The following is a 12,628-nucleotide window of genomic DNA, read 5'->3' as shown; positions in this document are numbered from 1 at the left end:
GAGCTCCCGGCGAAGAGAAAGAAAGCGCCGAGAGCAAGCGCTGTATATGGGCACGGCCCTCTAGCGGCCACCTATCTAACGAGAGCACGCGCCGAGTGTGGATGGATGGATGGATGCTATAAGCATCCCCTTTATAACGGGGCGGTGACAAGCGTGCCACCAGGCTCTACAAAGAAAAAACCCTTTACTCTTCTTTTTCTTAGTGTTGGCCTAGTGTCTTTACTTCAATTAAAACTATCTTACTCCAGAAAAAAAAAAACAAGTTTTCAGCTCCGTTCTCTGCCCTGAGCGGTGGCGTACCATCTAGTGAGCGCGCTTGAATCACCGGAGAGAGCACAGCTGCACCTCTAGCGGGAACAATGAGCAGAATCGCGAGTTGGGCTAATTGGTGGGTGTTCATCTTAAGGTAATTGACAGCGCAGCCGGTTAAACACGGACACAAAGAAGAAAAGGACACCACGCTGAACTCACAATAGGTTTATTTTTGAAAAAGAAAGAACGTATATACAGATCAATGAGTCATCAAGACCGAGCAAATGTGTCGCAACATAACATTAATCATGTCTTCTCTAACAAATACTTGTATTCTTCATCTAGAAGAATGATTGAAGGATGACTAATGCACTTGTTGTTGCATCTAATAAGAAAGGCTTCGGCTATTTCACGCGTGCGCTGAAGTGCATAAGTCATCCTTCAATCATTCTTCTACATGAATAATACAAGTATCTGTTGGACAAGACATGATTAATGTTGCGTTGCGACACAAGTGCTCGGTCTTGATGACTCATTGATCTGTATACGTATATGTTCTTTCTTTTTCAAAAATAAATTTCATTGTGAGTTCAGCGCGGTGTCATTTCTTTCTTTCTGTCCGTGTTTAACCCGTTGCGCTGTCAATTATTTTAAGAGGAGCAATGAGAACTAGCGGATACGGCGCGATGGACAAGGCGCGAGCATAAGAAGCTTGGCGAGCAAGCTCCTAAAATAAGGTTCACCGTATGTCGGCACCTCGTCATTCGTTTCTGGTGTCGCACTGTGCCTGCACAACTGAACTCGGCTGGCTGCACAATTTCTGAAGTCGTGCACCGCCGTAAACCGGTTCCGATTGGTGCAGGCGAATCGAACGTACCTACTGTGGCTACGATGTATTTCGGGGTATGCGATTGCTTACGGAGCACCCAATATTCAATGCATCGCCTTTGAGAGGTCTTTCTGTTTCAGCCCAAAAGGGGTGTGTGGACGCTGAGCGTGGGCACCGACCAGGTCACCCATGATTGTCTCACCTGGAACTTCTAGTGGCTCTTCGTTGCCCATTTCTGTTCACAAAAGAGAGAGAGAGAGAACAACAACAATAAATCACGGTAAGCGTGAACTTAGCGCCGGTATCGACATCATTTGGCACTCCATTGTTTAAACCTGTCAGCCCAGTCTTTTTGGTTGTGCAGTTGGTATCGCAAGAACAAGAAATGTAGATCGCGAAGTCAAAACACAGTTCGGATCATCGTTACAGGGAACATGCCTGTAGATCCCACATAGCAGGGGCGTAGCCGGGGGGGGGGGGCTTATGGGGCTTCAGCTCCCCCCCCCCCCCCGAAATTTTTTGTGCTCTCATACACCACCGACCAGGGGCGTCACCCGGGGGGCGGGATTTATTGGGCTTCAGCCTCCTCGCCACATCCCCCCCTTGAAATGTTTAATTTTTTTCGTTCTATTATACACCGCCGTCCGAAATAACCACCCTCACCGAAAACCACCCAGGATGTCGTCTAAAATGTTTTTTTTTTTCGAGCATGACAATGCCGTAGACAGTTGAAAGGTACCGGAAGGTGACTTTTCTGCAATATCTTTTTCAACCGTGCAGTTTGTGAAACAGGGTATCACTCTTATTTCTTTTTTGAACAATAAAAAGAAAATTGACTCTGGTACGATTGTTCCTATTTTTACCTTACTTTCACGCAGCCGGCGTCTGCCATTGTGTTCTTCCTAACCTATAGAAGGTCTACAAGGCGACGCACATTTAAGTACATTATTTTTTAAGGACTAACGTCCCCGGGTCTAACATTTACTCTCCGTGCAGTTACTTCTACAAAGCAAGGTGTCGGAGCGGGCTAGTTGTTATTCCGTACTGCTAAAACTTTAGCGCGAAAAGTGCACAGCGGACAAAGAAACGACGAGTACAAGCGCTAACTTCCAACTATCGTTTCTTAAAGCAACACACAGATATATACCTGTCACATGTGATTACGACGATATCAGTCAACGCACAAGAGGAAAACCTAAACAAAAAACAGCAAAACTACGCGGGACCAACACGTGCGGGTGAATTTAAGTAATCTAGTTCCTTTTTTGTTAGTGCGATGAATGGCTTGCTGACGCAGCTTCCATTAGCAATCGTTGCCGCCTCAATGATGATCCTGGTGCTATCCTTAGGGTGAGCTGCCAACACTGTTGTACTGTCAAATAAAGGCACTCATTTGCATTCCGCGCAATGAGCCGCCAAGAAACCATCACAACCTTTCTTCACTGTCTGATTTTGTTCGAGCAATCTCACATTCAGGCATCTGTCCGACGTAACTTTGACCGCACGACAAAGGTATGTTACACACTACGCCCTTCACACATTCAACAAATTCATTTCGGTGCCTAATTTTACAGCTGTCGGAAGGCCTTCTTACCGGACTGGTTCTGGCACATAACTGCGACAACTTATTAGGCGCAGAAAACGCAACTGAAATCCCCGCTCTTAGACCAATCTTTTTGAGATTGTGTGATATACCATGCAGTTATGGAATCACAGCCACCTTCTTACGAACTGTTGCCTGCGAATCAGTGCACGTGTCACTGATCTTCGAAAACTTGCGCAACTTCTCTGAAACAGATACCAGCAGGCGGCGTGGATATCCAGCTGCCTTCAAACGAGCAATTTGCCCGCAGAAGCTTTCTTGCATCGAATGGTAGCAAGGCTTAATAATAATATCTGGGGTTTAACGACCCAAAACCACGATATGATTATGAGAGACGTCGTAGTGGAGGGCTCCGGAAATTTCGACCACCTGGGGTTCTTTAACGTGCACTTAAATTTAAGTACACGGGCCTCAAACATTTTCGCCTCCATCGAAAATGCAGCAGCCGCGGCCGGGATTCGATCCAGCGACCTTCGGGTCAGCAGTCGAGCGCCATAACCACTAGACCACCGTGGCGGGGCTGGTAGCAAGGCTTGGTCAATGCGTTGTGTAAACAGGCACGAGCAATTCCGCGCTGGACCAGCGTGCTGTGTGCAGAGGCAAAAGGCAACACAGGTTTTTTTGCACGAGGCTTATATGTCCAGCATACATGGCTACTCGAAAAGGTCTGAGCCTCAGGTCCAAGAACCTCAGGGATCCGTTCTTTTTTAGCAGTACTTCTACAAGGCAACTTTTGGTCCTCACACATCACCTCGCCAGATGAATAGTCGGTCCGCTCACGCACTGCATGCGAATGATCTTTTCATACCCAGTTCAGATGAGCTGTTAATCCCCAGGGATTATTTTTCACATTTATTTAGCGCAAGGCGCGAATACTTTTTTTCGCGTGTTGTTTTCCGTGGTTACAAAAAATCGCGCGGTAAAGAACACGACAAAACAATATTTAGCATTCCGTGCCTCACTGTTTTCGCTGTCAATGCGACCACTAAATACAAAATACTAAATACAAAACGAATGCTGTTCAAGCTGCTGTTCGTGAGACATATCCAGCCGCACTCTACACTCACTGCACCAGTCAATCCCTTAATCTACATCTGTGTGCGGCATGCTCCATCACAGACATCCGAAACTGTTCTCGGACTAAAGGCGACGTCAGTCTTTTTCCGTAAATCTTCTATCCACTCACACGTTTTGCGAAAAATGATAAGCTTGAGCTGTACTGAATCTACAAGGCAGCGCCTCTTGGGACTATGCGAAACGCGCTGGGTCGAGAAGCATAATGCAGTGCTGCTCGACCCAGCATCGAGATGCACCAGCCATCACCAGACCACCAGCCGCCGAGCCGGTGTCCGGAAGCAAAACCTTGGGAGCAATGCATTCGGAAGCGCGGAAGAATATTTTCGCAGAACCCTGTTCATTAAGTTCATGGACCACGTACTAGCCCAGTTAAACCAACGGTTCGAAAAACACAGGGCACTTCTAAAGTACTTTTCAGTAATTGTACCATCCTCAATACCACCAATTCAAGATGATCGGGAGAAAGGAGCAGAAAATCTCCTGGCAGTTTTTGCGCGTGACGTCGAAACGAGGGCTGCTTTGGGAGAACTGCGACTATAGTGGACAAAGTGGGCGAACAAAGCAGCAAACCATCGCCCCAGTACAGGAACCGATGCCCTCTATCATTGCGACAGCAGGTTCTATCCAAATGTGTACAAGCTACTCCATATTCCAGCCACCCTTCAGTGACCACTGCCAGCGCAGAGAGAACATTTGCAAGCATGAGGTTACTTAAGAACTATACTCACGCTCCACGATGTCTGAGGAACGCATGGTAGGCCTGGCACTTCTGTACGACCACAGAAATGTCGATATCAGCGTGTCGGAAGGTATTGACCACTTCGCTAAGCTTCCTCGCCGGGTCAACTTTGTCCTTTGATACCGAGCAGGACAAAAATCAGCGCAAACGAAAGGAAAAGGCACTGCTGTTCCAGAGTTCAGGTCAATGAGCCTGTAATATATTATTGTTCACCAACTTTTAAAGCTGTGAGGATTTTGTACCTTTTAGCAGTTAACACCGCGACCTAATTTAAACATACGAATACGGGCATCAGGTGGATATTAACAGCCAATCGAGAGCTTCACCTTGTTCACTGAGAGGTCGGCATACGCGGCGTTACCAAACAAATTCAGCTATTGGGAAGCCATACTAGCGGCATTGTTTGTTACTTTCATTTGTCGGTTTTGTTCTTTATTGCTTTTTGAACTAGAAGCGACAACCCTCCTTTTATATTGAGTGCACAATTGTGGTTCGCACTTTTAAAACAGTTTTGAAATAGCTTCTTTCGTCATTTCTGCGCTCTTCCATAACAGGTCTCTCCACATGGTGCGTCCGAGAGAGCAGCTTGGCCCAAGGACACACCAGTTTCTGTGATTGTGCAGCATGTTCTTTTGCCTTATTTTGGGCATTATGCATAGTGATCATTGTTTAGTTCTGTATATTGATTGCATATTTAAATGTACATTTGTGATGTTTTGTGTAAGCATGCTGCGCACTGTTACCGGTGACATGTTTTGCCCGTATTCGAGGTGTACTTTCCCATTCTTGTTTTTCTCTGGCCGCATCATTTGTACCAAAAATAATAAACATTTTGCGTAAACAATCTGCATTAAAATATTTGATCTCGTCCTGGTTATTTTGTGGACTTCATTTTTTGGTTATCAGGCGCTTCTTTAGATTAAAAATGCTGCAGTTCCAAAGTTTACGCGATATTTCCTGTACCTCTTACACACAAAAAAATTAAGTTTGAAAAGATTGACGACAGTTATTCCTGAAAAGATTTGCGGCCATGGTAACATAATATTTTTATAAAAAAAACACATTTCTTACTCGTTCTTGACAGTGCGCAGCGTTCAAGAAGTGATTTGCAGCACCTAATACAACGCTAATACATGTTATTCATATACTTAGTCGTGCGAAAAATTCAATGAGGAGGTCGCGCTGCAACGTGAGCCCCCCACCCCCGAACAAAATTCCTGGCTACGCCACTGCCACATGGAGATATTCTGTTCGACATTCAACGTCAACAGATTTTATTTATTTTCCCTGACACACGTCATTTAAACAATGAAATTTCAACTGCTTATGTAACTGTGTTAAAGCAACTCAGTTGAAGACCAGCGTCTCACCTGTCTTGTGCCTTTCCTCTTCTCTGATTTTTCAATTTCTTTTCAGCGCCGGGAACACATGAAAACTGCAACTAATTCTTATTCTAAGTTGGTTACACATCACTAGCAAATAATACGCGCAGAAACGATCCCGGCAAATCGGCATGAATGGTGTCTGTCCTTTGACTTATTGCTATAGCACTACACAGAGCCTCAGAAGACGCGAGCTTATGTTTAGCGGATATGAGGCAAGGCCAGGGCAGTAGCCTCTGACACCGCGGGCGCCTCTAAACCTCGCATGGACCATCCCGTGTTTGCTCGAGGTTTCTCGCTGTGTCAGCTTCGGCGTAATTTCCGAAAAATAAGTACAATGGCATGGCTTTTCTTTCGTCAGCTTAGGTGATAAACACGTCTCTATTTCCTCATTTCTATCTTAAAGGGCCCCTAAATCACCCAGAGGTCGAAATTTAGTTCTGGCGTTGTCGTTGTGCACGAGTCTACAACGAACACGCAGCAGCGAGAATTTTGCGAAACAGTGCCGTAATAGCGGAGCTACGCGCATTTGATGATACAAAAGAGGCCCTCGCTCGTTTCGCTCTTTCCTTCGCTATGCTCCGTTCGTCGGCTCGTCTCTCCTCCTGGCCGAGTGCTCCTCCCCGCCGTGCGAGGAGGAAGAGCGGAGAGCGCGCGTACCCGCGAGCGGGCAAATAGGTGTTCCAGATGACGTGCAGACGTCATGTTGACGTCACGGTGAACCGTTGAAGGGATGGAGAACGCCGAAAGGCACGCAGAGGAGAAGGGATTGTTTCTGGGAATTTGTGGGGCGCCCGCGGCTGGTAGCGCTGCCGCGTCTGGCATTGTTTATCGTGACGGCATTCTGAACTCGACGCGCGCGTTTACTTGAAACGTTAAAATTATCGGAGGTGGTTTAATTAGGAGCCCTTTAACGTCAACATTTCGGTCGGCTGGCGGATGCTTTACACTTACGTTACCTCAAAGCAAGCTTTCTAAACGCTTCGAATCTTACTGTACGTCGATGGCTTTCAATGAGTCCCGTCACATAAAGCGGTTTGAGGACGCTGAGCTTGGGCACCACCTATAGTACCCATGAGTCTCTTACCTTGATCTTGTAGTGGCTCTTCGATGCCCATTTCTGTTCGCAAAAAAGAACAAAACACCGCGGCCATCATGAATTTAGCACAGGTATCGACGTCATTTGGCACTCCATTGTTTAAACCTGTCAGCCCGGTTTTCTTGGTATTGCAGGAGCAAGAATTCTACATAACGAAACCAAAACACAGTTCGGCCCATCTTTACAAGGAACATGCGTGTAGATCACACACTGAGATACAGTGGCGTAGCCAAGTGGGGAGGGGGGGGGGGGGGGTCGGCAAAATTGAACGTCGGCGTCGCAGGCGTCAACACGAATAATGCAAAAAAGTTCTAGACGACGCACATTGTGTCGACCTACTGGTGGTCAGAACCTTCACCGACCTGCCCTTCGTCACTTACGCAAAGGTCAGAAGCACGTCCCCATATGACGTCACATAACGTGGCGTCACACGATCATGTCATCACATGACATCGTTTCTTGGTCAAAGGTGGGCCGATCACGGAGGCAGTGCAAAAGCAGGGCACGTGCAGAAAGCTTGCAATGCCTCCGATCCCGGAGGCAGTGCAAATCCACGTTAGGTGAAGTAAGCTTTCTGAGGGGGCGGGGGAGGATCAATGCATCGACTGAGAAGAAAAAGATGGCTTTAGGCTGCGAGTGTCTTAGGAGAATGCATAAGGGACCCCGTGACTTTTGCTAGTATTTACATAGCGCCTCGGAAGACGCGAGCTTTTGGTTGTTAGCGGATATGAGGCAAGCCCGGGGCCGTTGCCTCTGAGATCGCGGGCGCCTCGGAACCATTCCGTGTTTGCTCGCGGTTTCTCAGTGTATTAGCTTCGGTGCCATTTTCCATAAAAATAAGCACGATGTCAACCTTTCGTCAGCTTAGGTGATAAAACATGCCTCTACCAGGGCCGCCGTAGCCAGGTGGGGGGCAAGCCCCCCCCCCCCCCCGAAATTCTGAAGGAGGGGGTGTTTTACCGAAAAAAAAAAGTTAAAAAATAGGTGTTTTTCAAGACTTTCAGCAAGTGGCCCCCCCCGCGAGAAAAATTCCTGGCTACGGGCCTGGCCTCTACTAACTCATTTTTCTTATGTTGACGTTAACATTTCGGTCGGCGGGCGGCTGCTTTATGTACACGTTACCAAAGCAGGCTTTCTAAACAGCTCTAATCTTACTGTATGTCGATGGCCATAAGCGTGCGCAAGGTTCCCATTCAGGGGGGGGGGGGGCGAAGGTTCGTCGCAGCGCCCCCCTCCCTATTATGTCAATGTATGCGGCTGCCTTTGCGCCCCTCTTCTCGCCGCGCCTACAATGTATAGGGCTGACTTTGCGCCCCCCCCCTTCTCCCCCCCTTGCCCCCCCCCCCCCCCGCCCCTGCGCACGCCTATGTCGATGGCCATCGATGAGTTCCAGCGTATGAACGAAATTCCTCGCTTCGCTTAGCGTTTGCGGTGAAGACACCGCGAAGGTTTTCCCGTTTTACATTAACGCACGTAATGACCTTGAACACTTTTTCTTTTCTTTTCTTCAAAAGCGCGGCTTACTTTCAGTGGGCACGTGGCGGCGTATCGCGGTAACTATGCAGCTCACGGTGCTTAAATCAGCTGGCCGTGGACTTTGAGTGTACGGCGCGGTCATTTGGGTATATGGCATCATTTGTCGAGAGAAGAGCGAGTGATTTTCGGCTTACTTTGAGAATTCATTGTAAATTCCATTGTTGCGTAGCACAATTAGTGGTGCAGGTCGGGTCTTCTACATGGCCCTCTCACGTTTTGTTGCGTAGCACACAAAAGGACGGAACACGAAGGAAGTATACGGGACGAGCGCTGGTATAACAAGTGAAAGATTTTATTTGAAAATTTCAAATATATTCAGGAAACGTAAGCCACACACGTGCTTACGAGTGATCAATGATATGAACAGAATCTCTTTTTCTGATAGTGACACCGTCAAGTGTGACACCGGCAAAGGGTGATAGCAACTGCATAAGTCAGCCGCCGTTTCCTGTATATATTTGAGTTTTTCTAATAAAATCTTTCAGTTGTTAGACCAGCGTTTGTTCTGTCTTCTTCCTCCGTGTTTCGTCAGTTTGTGCCAACAATGGATAGGCTCCAACTCGCGCGCCATTCAGTCCTACAAAAGTGAATTCCAGGCCGCGTGCTGCGCTATAATGTTTGGCTCACGTGTTCTCAGGGGCCTCGACCAGCGATACCGATCGGCAGTGTTTTCTGACCACGCTGAAAAAGTGTTACAGGGCCCCTTAAATGCGTGACTTTGTGACTGCAGTTCGATTGTCTTAGAAGAACTCTGGTCCCTGATTGTATGACTCTATGCATTACCAATAAGTGAGGAGCAGCCTTTCGCCTTCATGTGTGTAGCGTTCTGCCGAACACTTCCATTTGTCCTTAAGTGTCCACTGCACGTAGATCTTGAAACCACATGGACGCTGAAATGTCGCGTGTCTCTTCTGGAAGCGCCTGCAGCCGCCGCGACCGTTTATGATCCCCAGCGAGGCACTGCTGCATTTCTCAGGAAGCGTGCAACTATGATTGGCGAGTTGTAGCGCTGGAACCTGCGGTTAAAAATGATAACTACGAAAGATAAGGAAACTCACCCATAGCGAGCAATGAGAACGCTGTTGCGGATAATAATGATGATTTCACGAACAGTGGCACGTACCCGCGCGCTCTAGAGTATTAGCCGCACCGAGAAAATATCATCCAGATAGACCTAGCTACGAACGTAATCCGAGAAGCTTTTGCATGCGCAACATATAAAAAATAAGAGTACGAAATTTAGTCGAGTTTCTCTGATGACTAGAACACGAAAAGAACAGAAATATAAAAAAAAGTCACACCATCTCCCGCTAAAGGGGACCGTGAGCCGATGCGAAGCAGCGTTTCGGCATGTAGAGCCCGCGCTTCAGAGGGGGAGTGGAGAGGGGAGGGGAGAGATGTAAAGAGGAGAGGGGGAGGGGAGAGGGTGAGGGGGAAAGAGGTGAGAGGAAAGGGGTAGTGGAGAGGGTGAGGGGAAAGGGAAGGGAAATGGGAAGTGGAGAGGGGGAGGGGAGAGGAGGTGTGGGGAGAGGGCTCGCGCATGTGCAGTAAGGGTGGTCACGCCGCACACCACCACCACCACCGGATTGAACTCCGCTATAGGATGCTTCACATCTAAAATCACAACGTCCCTTATTCATTCGCCTTAGAAAACTTGAAGGCGAAAGCCATCATAATCATCATCATCACCGCTGCTTGAGAGCTCAGTTTTTGTACCGCTCGCTGAGTTTTCAAAGCCACCATCTTTGTTAAGTCGAAAAGCCTTGGATGACTCATCAAATGCGAAAACTGACCGTCGGCGTCACCACGAGTGATGGAAAATAATCATCACGTGATGACGTCACCTCATGACGTCACAAGTCGCGAAAATTTGTGAAGACGCCATGACGCCACATGACATCGTAGCATGATCAATGATGAGTTGATCACGGAGCCAGTGCAATACCAGACGAGGTGCAGAACGCTTGCAATGGCCTCCGATCCTGGAGAGAGAGAAATAAGGAAGAAATGGCAGGGAGGTTAACCAGACACACGTCCGGTTTGCTACCCTGCACTGGAAGGGATAAAGGGGCGAAAAGAGAGACAGAAGAAAAAAGTGGGATGGACAAAATCGCAGGCACACTTGGGGGAGCACATCCAGTCTACAGGTGGTCACACAGATCTACTGACTTTAAGGTATTTCAGTAGCGCTTTCGTTGCCTTCTGCGCCCTCGGCACACGTCCATGGTCCTAGAATCTTGTTTACAGAAAGTGGTCTCGAGTCCAGTTGGTCAAAAAGCATCCGGAGCGGGCATGGCTGGGTGCCATGGCGAGCACAGCTTCACAGGAGCTGTTCAGTCGTCTAATCGGTTCCGCAGGGGTTGCATGTGGAGGCAAGCTAGAACCACGTTATGTGCAGAAAGCCTTCGGGGAGGGGAGGGCAAGGATCAATACGTTGACCGAAAGGAAAAATGTGGCTTTTGCCTTCGAGCCTTCTTAGGTAGGGGTGTGCGAATTTTAGAACCTAATCGAATACGAATCTAATAGAGATGACACCTAATCGAATACGAATCGAATACTATTCGAATACTTTACGAATAGCAAGGCAACCATTTTGGAAACAGCCCTAGAATTCCGTAACATTTTATTTGATACAAATATTCACAAACTTTAACGAAAGAACATTAAGACTGCTTTTAACCCACAAGAACTACTGCAATTATGTAAACTGAGGTAAGCTCCTACGCATCAGCGACTAGAACATTCGGGATATTTTGTAACTATAGAATGAAATACAGCAGTAACTACAGTACTCAATGTGGCACTTTGTCCCCAGCCTTTAAATAAAACTGAGACATAAGAATTAAGCAATGTTGGACCAAACACCGCACATGCAGCTAAATATTTCATGAAATAGATAAACCAGTTGTTGATTCATGGGCCTTATAGTCCCGAACGCACCACCAAATATCATTGTTGAATACTGCATCTGCAAGAACAATTTACATCAACACAGCACCTGCGTGTGTTGTTCGTCATGTAAACGCGTACAAAAATTACACTTCGTTATCCTAATGCAGCCGTAATCCCCACCGTCCCATGACCAATCTCATGGTGATTATATATATAGTGGATTGGCGACAGATTCGCTTCGGCGACACTGCAGTTTGAAGCAAAAACGCTTTTATCCGGTGATCAATACAGCATCGATAGCCCCTTAAAAGCTGGGGCTGCATGCATCTTGACAATTGAATTGTTAAAACAAGTAAAAATGACTCCTCGCTGGTCCAACGTTTCGTTACTTTGGGGTTTTCCCGTCGATGCCGACTATTCGAATAATATTCGAAAAATATTCGGTATTTCGAACATACACTATTCGATTCGAATACCGAATTGAATAGAACACTATTCGATTCGTTATTCGAAATTTTCGAATATTCGCACATCTACATCTACATTTTAGGCAAATGCACAATGGACCCTTGTGGGTATTTGTAAAGTCCTTAGATTTTTCCTAGGGACTTTTAACTATTTGATGCTGCTGCTGCTGATGATGATAACGAATTATAACTCAGCCCTTTGTAATGGATTGGCAACTTTCCACCACCTGCTCTTTATTCGATGCACATGGTGTCACAACCGATGTGATTTGGATGCAGTCGCCGGGCAGAAATAAGTGACAAGCAGTTGCATGACTTGCAACTAGTTGCTGCGAAAAGGCACCCGCTGAAATCCTGCGCTGACGTGCTATGCAGTGAAGGCGAGGCAAAGGCAAACTTCGCAAAACCTTAAGGTTCTTCCATTCGAATTTTTTTTCTTGCTTAAAACAAAAATTACTTTTCAAACTTCCTGTGCATACTATATAGCGATGTATAAGCCATATTTTTACTTGGACCGCTGCGTTGCGGAAATGAAGCCGTAATATATTGATCAAAATGCCATTTTTTCATAACTTTCATAATTTTAATTGTCACAATGCACATATAGTTATACAGTAACTCTAAGTGCACAAAGTTCGGAGCACCCTCTAGGCACCAAAAATTCTGCCTCATTCGTTCCCGCAATGTCAATATATTACTGGTGATAAAATATGCGCTTTTTGTAAAAAACGATAAACGTGCAGCATTTTGCG

Source organism: Rhipicephalus sanguineus, chromosome 10 (assembly GCF_013339695.2).
Source record: "Rhipicephalus sanguineus isolate Rsan-2018 chromosome 10, BIME_Rsan_1.4, whole genome shotgun sequence".
In the NCBI taxonomy this organism is placed as follows: domain Eukaryota; kingdom Metazoa; phylum Arthropoda; class Arachnida; order Ixodida; family Ixodidae; genus Rhipicephalus; species Rhipicephalus sanguineus.
The sequence above is the reverse complement of the archived record's forward strand: the minus strand, read 5'-3'. Positions refer to the sequence as shown.